Source organism: Arachis ipaensis, chromosome B1 (genome assembly GCF_059453495.1).
Source record: "Arachis ipaensis isolate K30076 ecotype BB chromosome B1, ASM5945349v1, whole genome shotgun sequence".
In the NCBI taxonomy this organism is placed as follows: Eukaryota; Viridiplantae; Streptophyta; class Magnoliopsida; order Fabales; family Fabaceae; genus Arachis; species Arachis ipaensis.
In genome coordinates, this window is record NC_142436.1 from 53573737 (window position 1) to 53583486 (window position 9750).

Sequence of the window (9750 nt, forward strand, 5' to 3'; positions counted from 1 at the left end):
AGGTTGACCTCTTGTGGTTTTCTTAGAAGAAACTTCCATCCTCGCCGTTCAATGCGGGGTAGAATACAAGGAGCAACCTTGTCCGGCAGAGCGAGTAGATGCTCAGCATGATAGTTCCTCTCAACCATGGCGGGGAACACAAGTTCACAGAAGCGGTTGGGGAATCTTGAAGAATTCTTTGCCGGTTTGCTCTTCTCTTTTTCATCAATAGGAGCGGGTGCCTGATGACAAGTCATCTTAGCCTAGTTTCACTAGCCTTTTTCTTTTGTTTTCAACTGAATTATGCACTTTCTTGGGCCAAAAGCAAGCCAATTGGGTAGATTTTCATGTTTCCTTTGATTTAATCAACCATGTATGAATTCATGCTATTTCATGAGGTTTTATGCTATAATTGTCACATATTATGAAAGAATAAATATCTCATGATTTTGAGCATAGCTTTGATGTGTTTGGTTGATTAATGATAGGTGAAGAAAGCTTGGAGAAAGGTTGATGCAAGAAGGAATGGCTAGGAGGAAGAGAGAACAAAAAGTTTGAGCAAAAGTTTGCCTCAAACTTTAGCTCAAACTTTTGGATTAATTGAAAATGAACTAGGAAGCAAAAAGCTGGACCAAAAGTTAGCCCATAACTTTTTGGCTAACTTTTGGGCAAAAGCTGGAGCAAAAGTTAGCCCCTAACGTTTTGGCTAACTTTTGGGCAAAAGCTGGAGCAAAAATTAGCCCCTAACTTTTTGGCTAACTTTTGGCATGAAAAACACTCTCTGGATGAGCAAAAGTTTGCGCCAACATTAGCCCCTAACTTTTTGGCTAACGTTGGCACATGAAAAACACTCCCTGGGCTAGCAAAAGTTTGCGCTAACGTTAGCCCCTAACTTTTTGGCTAACATTGGCGCCATGAATAAGCAAGGGGAGGCCAACGTTGGAGCAAAAGTTAGACCCCTAACTTTTGCCCCAACGTTGGTATCAGCAAGGAAGGGTGCTGATGTGAAAAGTTGGAGCAAAAGTTAGCCCCTAACTTTTACTCCAACTTTTACTCAAGCTTTCATGATTCCAACCCGGTTCAATTCGGTTCTTCCCCAAACTCCAAGAGCAATCAACCAAGGACTCTCTCAACCCAATTCCATCAAGAGCAAAGGCCCAATTGAAGGCTTGAAGACCATTTGAAGAACGTGTATAAATAGCATAGGATTTAAGTTTTTCGGAGAGCTTCCCTTTTTAGTTTTTCAGAATAGCTTTCTTTTGAGTTTTGCTTAAAGCTCACTTTTATTTTTCTTAGCATTGTTGTTTAATTGAAGAGAATTTGGGAGGAGAATTGATCTCTCTTCTTCCTTGTTCTTACCCAGCACTCTTTACTTTTCTTGTCTTGGATTTTGGGTGGAGAATTGAAGAAATTTTGTTTCAATCTCACCTTGGGATCCTGTTTAATTTTCTGCTTAATTGAATTTCAGTTTCAGTTACTTGCTTCTTCATCTACTTTCCTTGCAATTTACAATCTCCTTTGCAATTGTTCTTGTTGGATCTAGGAAGGCATTGAGATCTAGACTTGGTTTTCTAGTCTCTTGGGTCCTGAGATCTAAATTCCAATTTTACATCCTCTGTTTACTGCTTTTCATGCTCATTTACTTTTCTGTTTAGATCCGATTCAATCCAAGTCTTCTTCTATTTCTCTGTTTGTTGCAATTTTACATTTCCTTGTTTAATTTCTGCAACTCCAACTCCCCATTCCCTTTACAATTCAAGCCATTTACATTTCTTGCACTTTAAGATTTTGCAATTTACATTTCTTGCGTTCTAAGTTTCTGCCATTTAATTTCTTGTTCTTTAAGATTCAGCACTTTAATTCCTGTTCTCTTTAATTTCATGCCAATTACCCATTCCCTTTACTTTCTATGCAATTTAAATTCTGCAAATCACAAATCTCTCAACCAAATCTTGATTCGCTTGACTAAATCAACCACTAAACCAAAATTGCTCAATCCTTCAATCCCTGTGGGATCGACCTCACTCCCGTGAGTTATTATTACTTGATGCGACCCGGTGCACTTGCCGGTTAAGTTTGGGTGTTTTGGAGAAATTCGTTTTTCCACGAAAATATCCCATCAAGTTTTTGGCGCCGTTGCCGGGGATTGATTAGATTGACAATGATTAAGTGAGGTGGTAATCTAGATCAAGCACTTTTTCTTTTCTGTCCTTATTAATTTTCAATTAACCCACTAACTGTTTGAATATTTGCTTAAGCTAACTAAAACTTCATTCTAGCAATAGATTGAAGTGTCACTGGTTTGTGTGTTTCTTATGTTCTGCTTGTATGTCAGGTACAAGAAGAAATACACCCATCTTTCATGAACAAGACGAAAGAACTCTTAGAAGGTAAAGAAGAGCTGAAAGAGGGAAAAATATTGTTGGAGAAGAGGAATCAGAAGAAGAATTCCAAGATATGGAGGAACATTCAACCAATCCACCAGGTGGAGCAGACAACAACAATAACAATCCACCCCAGAGGAGAGTTTTAGCTTCCTATACTTTTGCAAATCCTAGACATTGTGGAAGTAGCATCTTAACTCCAAATGTCAATGCAAACAATTTTGAACTAAAGCCACAACTCATCACTTTGGTTCAAAACAATTGCTCTTTTGGTGGAGGACCACTTGAAGATCTGAACCAACACCTATCCACCTTCTTGAGGATTTGTAACACTGTTAAAACTAATGGTGTGCCTCCTGACAGCTACAAGCTATTGCTATTCCCATTTTCTCTCAGAGACAAGGCCACTCAATGGTTGGAATCCTTTCCAAGAGACAGCATCAACAATTGGGATGATCTGGTAACCAAGTTCCTTGCCAAATTTTACCCACCTCAAAGGATCATAAGGTTGAAGACTGAGGTACAAACATTTACACAAATGGAGGCTGAACCCATCCATGAGGCATGGGAGAGATACAAGGCTCTAATAAGGAAATGTCCTCCTGAAATGTTCACTGGGTGGGATAAGCTGCAGAATTTCTATGAGGGCTTAACATTGAAATCTCAAGAATCTTTGGATCATTCAGCTGGAGGTTCCTTGCAACTCATGAAAACTGCAGAGGAAGCTCAAAATCTCATTGATATGGTGGCTAACAACCAATATTTCTTTGCTCATCAAAGAAACTGCCAACCATCACAAAGAAGAGGAGTAATGGAGCTAGAAGGAGTGGACTCAATCTTGGCTCAAAACAAGATGATGCAGCAGCAAATTCAACAACAATTTGAACAAATGGCCAAGAGGATTGATAGTCTCCAAGTTGCAGCAGTTAACACTAGCCAACCATCAACCACATGGGGACAAAATGAAGAAACTCAAGAAGAACAACAACAAGAGCAAGTACAGTATATGCACAACCAAGGACCAAATGAAGTGTATGGTGATACATATAATCCATCCTAGAAGAACCACCCAAACCTCAGATGGGGAGATAATCATACCCAAAACCAACAACCATGGTAGAAAAACTCAAACCAAAACAACCCAAGAAGCAACCAAAACCACAACCAGCAGCAGACTAACCAAAACCCCTACAGAAAACCTCAAAACAACTACCCCAACCCCAACCAGTACCAATCTAATAACCAACCCACCAACCAAAATGCCTACCATCCACCACCCACATCTCATAACCCACCTCAAGTATCACCTGAAGCCCAAAGAATCACTAACTTGGAGGCCGTGATAGACAAAATGTTGAAACACCAGGAAATGACAACCAAGAATCATGAAGCCTCCCTGAAGAGCCTAGAGAGGCAAATAGGGCAAATCTCCAAGCAGATTTCTGTTGAGAGACCTTCAAGCTCACTGCCGAGTGACACAATCCCAAATCCTAAGGAAGAATGCAAGGCAATACAATTAAGGAGTGGGAGAACATTGATGAACAACAATGACACTACTAAGAAGCAAGTAGAGAGCAGCAAAAGACCAATAGAAGAGGAACAGCCAACACACACAGAGGAAGCCAATGATGATGATGCAATGGCAAGCAAGGAAGCTTCAAAGCAAACTCAAGCAAAGGAGGAACAATCAAAAATTCCAAAAAAAGGGAATGAAGCAGTTGAAGAGCCAACCAAGAATCAAAAGCAACAAGCAGAGAAAACCTTTGTACCTCCACTACCATATCCCCAGAGGTTCAACAAAGAAACCAAGGACCAGCATTTTCACAAGTTCCTTGAGACTTTCAAAAAGCTGGAAATCAATATTCCTTTTGCTGAAGCACTTGAGCAAATGCCTCTGTATGCCAAGTTTTTGAAGGAGCTTATCAACAAGAAAAGAAGTTGGCTTGAGAAGGAAACCATGTTACTCACCGAGGAATGCAGTGCTTTGATTCAAAGGGGCATTCCACCAAAACTCAAGGATCCAGGAAGCTTTGTAGTCTCATGCACCATTGGCAGAATAATTCTCAACAAAGCTCTCTGTGACCTTGATGCCAGCATCAACTTAATGCCTCTCTCAATGATGAGAAAACTTGCTATAGAAGAGCTTAAACCCACCAGGATGTCATTGGTCATGGCTGACAGATCAATCAAAACACCCACTGGAATTGTGGAAAATCTGTTGGTAAAGGTTGGGGAGTTTATTTTCCCAGCAGATTTTGTGATTTTGGATACTGAAGAGGAAGGAAACAATTCAATCATTTTGGGAAGGCCATTTCTAGCCACAGCAAGAGCCACTATTGATGTAGAAAAAGGAGAAATGATCTTCAGGGTCCACAATGAACAAATGGTCATAAACGTCTTCAAGTCAATGCAACACATTCCTGAGCAAGAGGATTATGTGAGAGTGGACATGATAGAGAGTTTGGTGGAAGAAATGCTGGAAGAAAGTACTCAAGAGCAAGAAGGAAATCAAGGGGCAACAGAGGAACAAGTAGCTGAGACTTCCATTGAGCAAGATGAAAAACAAGACAAGAAGGAAGAAGTACGAAAACAAGAACTGAAACCATTACCCACCCATCTCAAATATGCATTCCTTGGCACATCGGAGAGCTTCCCAGTAATCATTAATTCATCCCTGACAAAGAAGGAAGAAGGAGAACTTCTTGATGTACTCAAAGCTCACAAAGATGCTTTAGGATGGACCATTGATGACCTGAAGGGAATCAGCCCTGCAGTGTGTATGCATAAGATCCTCTTGGAAGATAATTCCAAACCAGTGGTTCAACCACAAAGAAGGCTAAATTCCACAATAAAGGAAGTTGTCCAGAAGGAAGTAATGAAGTTGTGGAATGCAGGGATAATCTTCCCAATATCTGACAGCCCATGGGTAAGCCCGGTTCAAGTTGTACCAAAGAAAGGAGGAATGACAGTCATCACTAATGAGAAGAATGAGTTGATCTCTACTAGAACAGTGACTGGGTGGAGGATGTGCATAGACTATAGAAGATTGAATGATGCCACCAGGAAGGACCATTTTCCTCTCCCATTCATTGATCAGATGCTGGAAAGGTTGGTCGGCCATGCCTATTATTGCTTTTTGGACGGATATTCTGGGTATAATCAAATCGTGGTGGACCCCAAGGACCAAGAGAAAACTGCCTTTACATGTCCATTTGGAGTCTTTGCATACCGGAGGATGCCCTTTGGGCTCTGCAACGCCCCTGCCACATTTCAAAGGTGTATGCTCTCCATTTTCTCTGATATGGTCGAAAAGTTTTTAGAAGTCTTCATGGATGACTTCTCTATTTTTGGTGATAATTTCAATGCTTGCCTAAACCATTTAACCCTTGTTTTGAAACGGTGCCAAGAAACTAATTTAGTTTTGAACTGGGAGAAATGCCACTTCATGGTACCCAAAGGGATTGTTCTTGGCCATAAAGTTTCAAGAAAAGGGATAGAGGTTGATAAGGCAAAGGTTGAAATCATAGAAAAACTCCCTCCACCAATTAATGTGAAATCTGTTAGAAGTTTCTTGGGGCATGCCGGATTCTACAGAAGGTTTATCAAGGATTTTTCAAAAATAGGTAAACCTTTGAGTAATCTACTAATGCTTGATAACCCTTTTGTTTTTGATGAAAACTGCCAGCAAACCTTTGAAACTTTAAAAAACAAACTCACAATAGCACCAATCATCACACCTCCAAATTGGGAGTTACCCTTTGAACTCATGTGTGATGCAAGTGACCTCGCAATTGGTGCTGTACTTGGGCAAAAGAAGGGAAACTTACATCATGTCATATATTATGCAAGTAAAGTGTTGAATGAGGCCCAAAGAAATTACACCACAACGGAGAAGGAGTTGCTAGCTATAGTTTATGCTTTTGATAAGTTTAGATCATACTTGATAGGATCCAAAGTTGTGGTTTATACTGACCATGCTGCACTTAAGTATTTGATGTCAAAACAGGATGCTAAACCAAGACTTATCAGGTGGATATTGCTCTTACAAGAGTTTGACATTGAGGTAAGAGACAGGAAGGGCACTGAAAACCGGGTTGCTGACCATTTGTCGAGGCTACCACATGAAACAATTCAACAAGCATCTCAGCCCATGAGCGAAAGCTTCCCAGATGAGCACCTTTTGCAGATCCAGCAAGCACCTTGGTTTGCTGACATAGCAAACTACAAAGTGGGAAGAAAGATACCTCAAGACTTTTCTAAGCAACAAGTGAAGAAGTTAATCAATGAGGGAAAGAAATTCTTATGGGATGAACCCTTCCTGTTCAAGAGATGTTCTGATGGAGTAATTAGAAGGTGTGTCCCTGAGAGTGAAATGAGGGATATCCTGTGGCACTGCCATGGTTCAGCTTATGGTGGACACTTTGGCCCAGAGAAGACAGCTGCAAAGATATTGCAGAGCGGCTTTTATTGGCCAACTATCTTCAAGGATGCCAGAGAATATGTTCACCAATGTAATGAATGCCAGAAAGCAGGAGGATTAACAAGAAGGAATGAGATGCCTCAAAATTTCATCTTGGAACTGGAATTATTTGATCTATGGGGAATTGATTTCATGGGGCCCTTTCCCCCTTCCTATTCTTTCAGATATATCTTAGTCGCAGTGGAGTATGTCTCAAAGTGGGTGGAAGCCATAGCTACGACCACCTGTGATGCACAGGTTGTCCTCCAATTCCTTAAAAAGCACATTTTCACAAGATATTGAGTGCCCAAGAGTCTTGTCAGTGATGGTGGAAGTCACTTTTGCAACAAACAGATGGATAAGCTCCTCCACAAATATGGAGTAATCCATAAAGTGGCTACACCTTACCACCCTCAGACTAATGGCCAGGCTGAACTAGCAAATAGGGAATTAAAGAAGATCCTAGAGAAAACAGTGGGAAGCACAAGAAAAGATTGGGCTAGGAAGCTAGAAGATGCATTATGGGCATATAGGATAGCTTTCAAAACTCCTATTGGCAAGTTACCCTTTCAGCTATTGTATGGCAAATCCTGCCACCTCCCTGTAGAGCTTGAACACAGAGCTTTTTGGGCCACTAAACTCCTCAACCTTGATTCCCAAGCTGCAGGAGAAAAAAGGTTGTTGCAACTAAATGAGTTAGATGAATTCAGGATAGAAGCTTATGAGAGTGCTAAGATATACAAGGAAAGAGCTAAGAGGTGGCATGACAAAAAAATCACAAAGAAGGAATTCAAGCCAGGACAGCAAGTGCTGCTGTATAATTCAAGGCTTAAGATTTTCCCTGGTAAACTGAAGTCAAAGTGGACTGGTCCATACTTGGTGACAAAGGTTTTTCCTTATGGGAGCATTGAACTGCTAGATGAAGCAACAAAGAATCAATTCACAGCAAATGGTCACAGAGCAAAGCTGTACTTGGGAGGACAATGGGATAAGGAAAAAGAGGTCCAGAACCTACAGCCTTCTTGAAAGGAATTGAAGGATGTCAAGCTAGTGACAATAAAAGAGCGCTTGTTGGGAGGCAACCCAACCTGAGGTAGTTTTCTTTTCATAGCTTTTCAATAAAAATGTTGAATAATTGATATGTATTGCAAGGAGCTAAGTTTGGTGTTGCACACCAAAAACAACTTAAGGAAGAATGGAGGATTCTAAGTTTGGTGTTCCACCAAAACCTCATTCAAAAGCACATTCTAACCTCCTGCACATTGTTAGCTCCAAGCAATCGAACAGATTATTCAACCACTTAACTGCTTTTTAGCCTTAACTTCATAACCTTTAGCAAGGACACAAGATTTTGCCTAGAGTTAACCTGCTGTATCCAGAGAAGTGGCAAGAACTTAAGTTTGGTGTCCCCACACCAAATTAAATCCACAAGCCACACTCAATTCATGCATACTAACTGGTCATCTAAGGGCTTGAGAAGCAAGCAACTTTTGAGAAGTATGCAGGGAATTCACCACCATTTGAAGACACTATGCATCATAACTCAAAAGGGCACAACAGAAGGAAGGACAAAGGAACTGCAAACCAATAGGTTGTATTTACACTTAACTCTTACTGTTGAAAAATGTTTTGAATTGTGTTTTGTTAAAGTGTTCATCTAATACAAGTAGAATCACTCTTAGAATAAGTAAGCTAGTCTATGTGTGTGCTTGTGTGTTTACTTTCACTGAACAAAAAGCATGCTTTGTCCCCTGCATTTTCAATTCAATAAAAGAAATGTTTGAATGTGAAGTGAAATAGTTCTCTGTTAGATAGAAGTAAAATAAAAGTAAGTGGTGGTATGCGTGTGATTGTATAATAGCTCACCTTTAATGAATAAGAACACTAGGATGTCTCCTCTTAAGTAGAAAGTAGCTACTGTCTATGAATCTCAATCGAATAAAAATCCTTGGTTAGAAAGAAAAACAAAAAGAAAGAAAAAAAAGTGGCAGAACAAAAGAAAAACAAAAAGAAACAAAGCTGGACACCAATAGCTTGAACCTTAGAATATATGCCTGTGGTGTCTTTGTATTAGGATCTGCTTGGATTATTAAGCTCTTTGGAGTGCATCAACACTTGATGACTTGGGTTAACTAACCCGGGATCATCAGCTGAAAGTCCACTATCAAGAGCAACCTAACTACAAGGCATTTAGCAGCCCAAAGAGGTGCTGGGCATCAATGTTCTAAGAAGGAATGTAAGCCAAGTGTCTATAGTGAATAATGTGTCAAGTATAAGGAAAAGGAAATGAACTTGCTACACATGACACTCAAATAAAGCTTATGAACAAAATAATAGCCAAGGATAAAGAAATAATGAGAGGTCATAGCAGTATGAACTTGAAGCTTGAAGGAGGCTTTCTAGGCTTAAGAATCAATAAGAGGTGAGTGTGTGCATATCCACATAAAACCCCATGAACTACCAATAACACTCTACTAGCATGAACATCCTCTTCCATTTCATTCTTTCTTCTCAATAAATCATTTCTTGCTTGGAGACAAGCAAGCTTTAAGTTTGGTGTTGTGATGACAAGTCATCTTAGCCTAGTTTCACTAGCCTTTTTCTTTTGTTTTCAACTGAATTATGCACTTTCTTGGGCCAAAAGCAAGCCAATTGGGTAGATTTTCATGTTTCCTTTGATTTAATCAACCATGTATGAATTCATGTTATTTCATGAGGTTTTATGCTATAATTGTCACATATTATGAAAGAATGAATATCTCATGATTTTGAGCATAGCTTTGATGTGTTTGGTTGATTAATGATAGGTGAAGAAAGCTTGGAGAAAGGTTGATGCAAGAAGGAATGGCTAGGAGGAAGAGAGAACAAAAAGTTTGAGCAAAAGTTTGCCTCAAACTTTAGCTCAAACTTTTGGATTAATTGAAAATG